The sequence below is a fragment of the Tupaia chinensis genome, unplaced genomic scaffold (assembly GCF_000334495.1).
Source record: "Tupaia chinensis unplaced genomic scaffold, TupChi_1.0 Scaffold143584_1, whole genome shotgun sequence".
NCBI classification, from domain to species: domain Eukaryota; kingdom Metazoa; phylum Chordata; class Mammalia; order Scandentia; family Tupaiidae; genus Tupaia; species Tupaia belangeri.
In genome coordinates this window covers 8,405,016-8,415,275 of record NW_006203430.1, presented here as the reverse complement: position 1 = coordinate 8,415,275, position 10,260 = coordinate 8,405,016, and positions in this window count along the sequence as shown.

Sequence of the window (10,260 nt, the reverse complement as noted above, 5' to 3'; positions counted from 1 at the left end):
TAAAATAATTAAAAAAAAAATGAACACCTTCCAGAACAGCATTAAATGTTTATAACCTATTAAAATTCTTCATTTTATCTGCCCCCAGTTTATTCCTTTCCATTTTCTAGAGATTTTAACAGTGTGGGATTTGTTGAACAAGAATGTGATTTTGGGAACCAGCAGTTAGCGTAATGGCTATGTTGCTGGACTCCCACGTAGTCAACCACGGTTTGCATCCCAGACTCGGTGGCTTAAAACTCACGCCGGGTGCGTGTGCGTGTGTGCCCAAGATCCCGAGAGGAGAATGGAGGAGAAGGGATTGTGGCATGACCATCCCCCCTGGGGGGTGATTTCTCGCTTTCTGTCTCTATGTCTCTCTCTGGCTGTCTGGCGAGCGCACGCGCCCTATAGCGAAAACCTCTCCAAAAAAAAGAATGTGATTTTGTGTAGACTTTAGTTGTGGCTCCTTCCAGCTCTTGCTGAAGAATTCTGAAACTTCCTCCTGTTTCCTCACACCAGCCTGACTCTCAGATGATATTCAACCCAAGAGAGTTGGAACACATGTAAAAATATTCCAATGCCAATAAAGCTAAAATGTTTATCAAATAACTTGATGGACTATGTCCAGAAGGAAGCAAGAACTTTCTTTTGCAGTTAGGGACAAACTCCAGAAAAGTACTATTATGAGAGGAGTTACAGTGATTCAGAATTTAAATCATTAGGTTCAAATCTCACATTCTGTCTCTCTGTCTCTCCAGTTAGTCCATGTGCCCTATAGCAAAAATCTCTCAAAAATTAAAAAAAAAAAAGAAAAAAAAAGAAAAAGGCACATAACTCAAAGTTAGACAAAAAGACTTTGCTCACAAAGGAAATATATGAATATTCAGTGTAGGAAAAAAGGGCTTGATGTCATTAAAGTCATCAGAGAAATGTGAATCAAAATTTCAATAAGATACCACTACATGAGTTTAGCTAAAATTAAAAAGACCATTAACACCAAGTGTTCACAGGAGCAAACCCAAGTTTATGTCCTGGGACTACCTGAATATGCAGGCATGCCTAGAGAGGGCCAATAATCCTGACTGGCTGCAGGACTGTGAAGGACTATAGAGTGCAAGCCCTGTAGTGGGTAATCTTTTCACTCTTTCTTTTCTGCTCTTTTTCTTTCTCCCTTTCTCAGGAACTACATAAGTAAACTTTTTAAAGAATTTAGAACAACCAAGACTCTATCACATTTTTAGCAGGAGTATAAAACTATTACAACCACTTTTAGAAAACTTCTGGTAGTTTCTTACAAAATTAAACATGCATCGGGCCAGCTGGTGGTTAAGGTAGCTGGATCCCACATGGCTGAATTAAAGGTTCAAGTCCCAGACGTAGCAGTTTGAAAAATATACCAGGGGATTCCAACCACCAAAGACCCTCTGCCCAGACTTCACCCTTCTGCTCCCCAGTCTAACCAGGAGCCAAGTAGGACATCCTACTTACTCTCTCTGTCTCTTTCCATCTCTCTTGATTTTAATTTTTTTTGTTTTAATTTTTAAACTTAGCTCTCTGCTGCTCTTTTGTCTTTTTAATTCTTACCTTTCCCTGCCCCCATAGGATAAGCCAATCAGCAGCCATCTATATTTGAGTTACAAGTGGCCCCATTCAGGGATTTCGACCACGGAAGACCCTCAGACCAGACTTCACTCTCCTGCTCCCCAGTCTAGCCAGGAGTCAGGTTAGAACACCCTACTTATTCTCTGTCTCTTTCCATCTCTTTCTCTCAATTTTCATTTTTTGACAAAAAATTTTTTTCTTATTACTTTGGTATTTTTTTCCTTCTTCTTCTTCTTCTTCTTCTTCTTCTTCTTCTTCTTCTTCTTCTTCTTCTTTTTCTATTTCTTTTCCTTTCCTTTTTATCTTCCTCACTTTTCTGCTCAGCCACCATACACTGATTTCCTAGATAGGTCTAGGTGCTTAGTAGCCAAGTACCTGAATACTTTTAGGGTCAGATTAATTCTCAATTTTCATTGAATTAGTTGTGCAAAGGGAGGAAAATGGTACTGTTTACAGACTGCAGGTAACCTCCTTCTGTATTCCTCTGATTGCTCAGGTTTAACTCCAAAAAATACAAAAAAGCATATAATCCATTAAATGACCAGAAACCACCACAAGGCACAAGAAATATGAGAAATGAAGAAAATATCTCTCCTCTACTGGAAAAGAATAACTCCTCTTCCTCCACAAAGACTACAAAGGAACTCATGGAAATGTCAGATAAAGAATTTAAAATATTCATAGTGACAAAGCTAACAGAGATGGAAGAGAATAGAGACGACAAACTCCAGAAGATGCAGGAGAAGAGACAGTGAGTTCCAGGAATTGAAGAAGTTCTTGCATGATCTGAAAGAGGAGATACACATCATCAAAAAGAATCAAACGCGGACCAGCAGTTCACGTAATGGCTGTGTCGCTGGACTCCCATGTAATCGACTGTGCTTCGTGTCCCAGATCCAGTGGCTTAAATTCACACCAGGCGCATGCCCAAGATCCCGAGAGGAGAATGGAGGAGAAGGGATTGCGGCATGGCTATCCTCCCTGGGGGTGGGGTGGGGTGGTGATTTCTCGCTTTCTGTCTCTCTGTCTCTCTCTGTCTGTCTGGTGAGTGTATGCGCCCTATAGCAAAAACCTCTTAAAAAAAAAAAAGAATCAAATGGAATTGTTAGAGATGAAGGCTTTAATACGGGAAATAAAAATTTGCACTGAAAATATCAAAAGCAGATTAGATCATGCAGAATATTGAACTGCAGATGTAGAAAATAGAACCTCTGATCTGGAAAAAAATCACCAAAAAGACTGAGAAAAATACCCCCCCCCAAAATGAGAATAACATACGAGTAATACTAGATACCATTAACCCCCCAAACATCTGGATTGTCGGTATCCTAGAAGATGAAGAACCTAATAAATGCATTGATCATCTATTCCATGAAATCCTGGAAGAAAACTTTCCAAACCTAGAGAGGCACTCAAATATCCAAACCCAAGAAATATAAAGGATCCCACACAGAAATGATCCAAGATCTTCACCGAGACACATCATAGCTAGACTCACCAAAAACACAGACAGAGACAAGATACTAAAATTGGCAAGAGAGAAACATCAAGTGACTTTCAAAGGATATCCCATAAGGTTAACAGCATTAGATCTCTCATTGGAAACAATGCAAACAAGGAAAGAATGGGAAAAATATATTCGAAGTGTTAAGTGAAAAACAATTTCAGCCAAGAATACTATACCCAACAAGAATATCTTTCACACAGGGGAAAAAAAAAAAGACAAAAATAATCTCAGATAAATAAAACCTGAAAAAATTTACCAACACCATACCAGCTCTCCAAAAAGTGCTGAAGGGAGTGCTGTACCAGGAAAACTAAAGTTGGACACAGAAATAAGAGTACAAGAAACAACCAAGAAAATGGCCAGCCTAATGATAGGGACAAGTCTGGAGTTGAATGTTAAGTCACAGAGTTTAAACGGAAAGATCAGACCACAGTAACACTGAAAATTCAATAGAAGAGAGATTAATTACATGAGTCTGAGATAGTGAAATAGAATTTTTTTTACTTCAGACTAAAAAATTACTGATTTTCTTTGATGCTTTGATTTCCATATTTAAGGATTTTTGTCTTCTCTTAAACTGTTGATAGGGGGAACCAGCAGTTAGCGTAATGGCTGTGTCGCTGGCTATGTCACTGGACTCCCACGTAGTTGACCGCAGTTCGCATCCTGGACCCGGTGGCTTAAAACTCACACCGGGCACGTGTGCGTGCGTGCCCAAGATCCCGAGAGGAGAATGGAGGAGAAGGGATTGCGGCGTGACCATCCCCCCTGGGGGGTGATTTCTTGCTTTCTGTCTCTATGTCTCTCTCTGTCTGTCTGGCGAGTGCATGCACCCTATTGCGAAAACCTCTCAAAAAAAAAAAAAAAAGTCAGCCTGAAAAAAAACTGTTGATAGGGTCATCTATCTACTATGTGAACTGAATTCTAACCTTTTTCCTGGCTTTAAGTTTTAAGCAAATTTCTCTTAACATTTTTTTATTTTGATCTATTAAAACTAAAATTTTTTTGAAAATAAAAGATGCATTTAAAATACCTATTAATACCTATTTAATGACTGCAGTAAGCTATAGAGCCCCAGTGAGGTGCTACTTTATAGTTTATTCTCTTTACTCACTGAGGTTTATGCCTAAAGTCAGACATGGCATTCTTAAATATGTATATATCAGCTGTGTTTGCTATTGAAAGTCTTTAAATTAATTAAGAGTTTTAGTGAATCAATAAAACATGGAAAAAATGGCATGGAAAACAACCGTATATACCAGAGAAAGTATGGGAGAAGGGAGAGAGTTGGCAAAGGGTGTGAGGTGGGGAATCAAGGAGGGGGGAGCAAAATATATAAGAAGCAAGGAATAGAATATTATTTGTTGATAACAAGTATGGTAATAGCCTTGATTGAACCAATATACAATGTATACTGAATAGAAAAATCTCATTTTGCATACTGTATTGCTGTATAGTGAATTATTGTAAATAAATATTTTAAAAGAAGAAAGAAAAACACACCAGGGATGTGTGTGTATGTGCCCAATATCCCAAGAGGAAAATGGAGAAGAAGGGGTTGCAGCATGGGCATCCCCCTCTGAGTGATTTCTATTGTTTTTGTTTGTTTGTTTGTTTGTTTTTGTAGAGGTTTTTGCCATAGGGTACATGCACTTGCCAGACAGACAGAGACAGAGAGACAGAAAGTGAAAAATCACCCCCCAGGGGGGATGGCCATGTTGCAATCCCTTCTCCTCCATTCTCCTCTCGGGATCTTGGGCACACACACACATGCCCGGTGTCAGTTTTAAGCCACTGGGTCTGGGGCTTGAACCGTGGCTGACTACATGGGTGTCCAGCGACATAGCCATTATGCTAACTGCTGGTCCCCACCCTCAAAGTGATTTCTCACCTCCACCCCACTTTTCTCTGGTGAGCACATGCACCCTATAGCAAAATCCAAATTAAACATGCATCTACAATATGACTGAGTATTTTCATTTCTAGTTATTTACCCAAGAGAAATTAAAATAAATGTCCACAAAAAGACTTGTACAATAATGGTCGTAGCACCTTATTTGTAATAGTCCACAACCAGACATAGTCCAAGTGTCCACGAAAAGTGAGTGGAAATACAATCTACAAGACATTCACACAATGGAATATCATTAAGTAATAAACAGGAACTACTGATCTATCTAACTACAGTGGATGAGTCTCCCAAACATGATGCCAAAAAAGTTCCATTTATTAGAATTTTACATTTTACTGAAAAATTGAGAACAGACAGTAATAATTTATAAAAAGGATCAGAAGGTTGGTTTCCTCTTAAGGTTGTAGAAGAAGTTTGTTTGTTTGTTTGTTTTTAAAGGAAAAAGTTTCCTGGGAGACAGTAATGTTCTGGGTGATAGCTTGAGTTGCAGAGACTTGTACATTATATGTACATTTTAACTCAAAAGAAAACAAAGGAATCATAAACAAATATTAGACTCTAGTTTATAGCATGGTTGCACAAATACTTGGAAGGAAGTATACTGATATCTATACTTCGTTTCGAAATGCATCACAAAAAAATAAGGCAGATTGGTATATGAATAAATGGACAATAGTGTATAGATTTGTGTGGCACATATACACTATGGAATATTACTCAACCATAAAAAACAAGACCCTGGCATTTGATAGAAAATGGATGAATATGGAAGATTTACTGCTGAGTGAAGCAAGCCCAGGCTATGAAAGAGAGACATTGTATATCTCCTCTTAATATAAACCAACTGTCCATACTCTATGGAGGAAACTGAAATATTAGAGGATATAGAAGCATGGAAAATGGTTGCAGATACTGGGGACATTATGGATAGAAGGTGGGAAATGGGGGAGAGTGAGAGGAAGGGAATCAAGGAAAAAAAATAGAGAGGCAAGACATTTAAGAGACAAAAAAAAAAATGGAGGACTGTCTGTTGATGATAATGTGTAGTCACTTATCACAGCAGCTACACTATTCTTTCCTGTTGGCATTAGCCTCGATGTCAGAAGATGGCAATTCCTAAAACTCTACATCATTTGAGAAATAGAAGAAGTATGGTTGAAGTCAAATTTTATTAAAACAATAATGATACTAAGACATGAAAAATATTTTATAAGAAATATAACCTTAAAATAACATACAGGTAGTCATAGTGACCAATTCTCAAAGATGTAATCCTGTGCAGAGATAACTTATTGTTATCTTATCTTATTGTTAGCTTTGTTTTCCCCTTCCTAAATAAATGTTGCACATATTTTTTTATCTGTTAAATACTATTGGAAATAATTTTGATTTTTTGTTTTCCATTATTAAAAATTAAAGTAGGGCTGGCCCCTTGGCCTAGTGGTTAAGGGAGCCAGATCTTGCATAGCCAATTTTGGTTTGTTTCCCAGCCCAATGGCTTGAAAGATATGCCATGTGCATGCATACTGAAAATCCCCACGGATGGAGAAGTCAAAGAGGAAGGATTGTGGTGGGACCACACTCCATTGATAAGTATTTTCTCCCTTTCTCTCTACTCTCTCTGGAGAATACATGTACCCTGGCAATTACTTTTTTTTTAATTTACATTTTTAAATTTCATTTTTGTTTTTTTTGGAGAGTTGTGGTTTTTTGTTTTTTTGTTTTTTTGTTTTTGCTATAGGGCACGTACGCTCGCCAGACAGACAGAGAGAGACATAGAGACAGAAAGCGAGAAATCACCCCCCAGGGGGGATGGTCACGCTACAATCCCTTCTCCTCCATTCTCCTCTTGAGATCTTGGGCACGCACGCACACGCGCCCAGTGTGAGTTTTCAGGCACCGGGTCCGGGACGCGAATTGCGGTTGACTACGTGGGAGTCCAGCGACATAGCCATTACGCTAACTGCTGGTTCCCTTAAATTTCATTTTTTAATACTTTCAATCACATTATTTAGCTTACAAAGTGAATATTTCAATGTGTGAACATTTCTCACTAGTCCGGTTGACAAAACTATAAAATACTGGGACTAGCAGTTAGTCTTGTGCCGGATTGCTTTGGCAATACGAGTTTTTTTTATGATTCCAAACAAACTTTATCATTGTCTTTTGTAGATCTGTAAAGAATGTTTCTGGCATTTTGATTGATATTGCATTAAATATATAAATCAGTTTGGGTAGAGTTGCCATTTTGATTAGATAGATAGATAGATAGATAGATAGATAGATAGATAGATAGATAGACAGATAGATGATAGATAGATATAGATATATCCCTATTTCTGACCCTCTGCCCTTTCCTACCCTCTTCTCACACTATCTCTGATGTCTACAATTGTCTTTCATTCCCCCCCCACACACACACATTTTATTGATCACACAATTTCTTAAATAATCTAACAACTTTCAATAGAAACTTCAGCTGGTAATTTCAAGAAAAGCAGTTTTAACTTTAATAAATCTAAGAAATGCTAAGGAACTTTGCTTTAAACTTAAAGCCAGGAAACAAGTTAGGTTCTGTTCAAACAGTAGGTACATGAACCTATCAACAGCTCAAGACAGGAAAAAATATTTAAAACAGGACAACAAAGTCTAGAAGCAAATCAGCAATATTTTAGTCAGAAGTCATAAAATGCCATTTCACCAGTTCAGTCTCAGTCTCAATTTAGTTTCTGTTGTGGTTTGATCTTCTTAATTGAATTCTGGGGTATAATATTCACCTCCAGACTTGTCCTTATGATTAAGTTGGCCAATTTCTTAGTTTTTGAACTCTTATTTCTGTGTGTCTGTATTTAATTTTCCTGATATAGCACTCCCTTGAGAACTTCTTAGAGATCTGGCCTGGTGCTGATAAATTCTTTCAGGTTTGTTTATCTGAGCATGTTCTTGTCTTTCTTCTCATATGAAGGATAATCTTGCCAGGTAAAGTATTCTTGGTTGAAATTGCTTTTCCCTTAACTCTTTGAATATATTTTCCCATTCTTTCCTTGCTCGCATTGTTTCCATTGAGAGGTCTGCTGTTGGTCTGATAAGATATCCTTTGTAGGTAACTTGCCATTTTTTTCTTGCCAATTTTAGTATCTTGTCTTTGTCTGTGGTTTTGGTCCATCTGTCTATAATGCATCTTGGAAAAGATCTTCTTGTGTTGATTCTATTTGGGGTCTTTTATATTTCTTGGGAATGGATCTTTGAGTGTCTCTACAGGTTTGGAAAGTTTTCTTGCAGGATTTCATGGAATAAATTATCAATGCCCTTATGAGTATCTTCACCTTCTGGGATACCATTATCTGGATGTTTGGACATTTGATGGTATCTAGTATTTCTTGTATATTATTCTCATTTTTTGGGGGGCATCTTCTCAGTCTTTGTGGTGGATTTTTCAAGGCCAGCAATTTTTTCTTCTATGTCTGAGATTTTATTTTCTGTATGATCTAGTCTGCTTTTATTAAAATATTTTCAAGGGAGATTTTGACTCCCTGTATTAGAGCCTTCATCTCTAACAGGTCCATTTGATTCATTTTTTAAAGTGTGTAATTACTCTCTTAGATCTTGCAAGAACTTCCTCACCTCCTGAAACTTGTTGGCTCTTTTCTCCTTTCTCTTTTGCAGTTCATTGTCTATCTTCTCTTCTACCTCTGTTGGTTTCGCCATTATGATTATTTTAAATTCTTTATCAGACATTTCCATGATTTCCATTGAACTGTCTGTGGATGAAGAGGAACTATTCTTTTCTTTGTGAGGAGAGGTATTTTCTTGCTTTCCCATATGTCTTGTGGCCCTGCGGTGATTTCTAGTCATCTGATGAATGGTGTGTTTCTTCCTAAACTTGAAGTTCAATCTGAGTGTTCAGGAGCATGCAGAAAGAGGAGATCTGCAATCTCTTTACCTTTCCATTTTGGTACCTTTGCACAGCAGATTCAATAGATATTGAAGAATATGTTAATCCTAATAGTATTTGCATATTTGGCTATAATACCCTTAGATCCATCTAGAAACACAGTGAATGGAGATCGAAGAGCAGAGAGATGAGATAAAAGAAAAAGAAAACAAAAAGAGAGAGAGAAAAAAGAGAAAACAACAACAATATCTTTTAAAAAAACAGAGAAAAAAGAAGGAAAGAAAACAACTAAAAATTTATTTTTTATTTTAAAAAAGCAAAAAATTGAAAACTACTTCTCAGGAGCCATGCAAGTGTCTTCTTCTGAAGACCTTCCCCTTGCCTCTCCTGGATGGGAGGGGGAGGGGCATTATTAATAAGATAAAGGTAAAGGAGGGGCTGAAAGCTGAGAAAATACTTTACCTTAAAAAATTTTTTAAAGGAAAAATTACAAAAAACTGAGAAGACAGAGACAGAGGCAGAGAGAGACAGAGATAGAGGCAAAGACAGAGAGAAGGCTTGAGGGGCTTCCTACCACTTGAGTTTGTGGGCTGGAGGCTGAATTATCAGAAGAAAATCTTCATTTCTCTTTTTTCCCTGAAATCACTAGTTCTCCGGAGCCAAGAAGATGTCTTCTTCTGTATGTTGATTTTTGTATCCTACAACTTTATTGTATTCATTTATTGCTTCCAGGATTTTTTTTCATCCATACCATTGGGTCTTCCAAGTATACAATCATTTTATCTGCAAAAAGAGATAATTTCACCTCTTCTTTTCCTATTTGAATGCCTTTTATTTTGTTCGTTTTTTTTTTTTTTTTTTTTTTTTGCATTGGTGAGGACTTCCAGTACTATATTGAAAAGGAGTGGAGAAAGTGGGCATCCTTGTTTTATACCAGCTTTTAGCAGAAAATATTTCAGATGTTCCCCATTCAGGATGATGTTAGCTATGGATTTTTCATAGATAGTTTTTATTGTGTAGAGGAATGACCCTTCTATGCTGATTTTGCTAGGAATTCTGATCATGAAGGGCCATTGTTTCTTACCAATGCCTTTTCTGCATCAATTGATATAATCATATGGTTTTTATCTTTCTTTCTGTTCATATGGTGTATTACATTTATGGTTTTACGTATGTTGAAACAACCTTGCGTCTGTGGAATAAAGCCTACCTGATCATGATGTATAATCTTTTTTTTAATGTTATTGGATACGATTTGCTAGTATCTTGTTGAGAATTTCTGCATCTATAGTCATCAGAGATATTGGTCTATAGTTTTCCTTCCTTGACCTGTCCTTGTCTGTTTTAAGGTGTTGGAGGTTT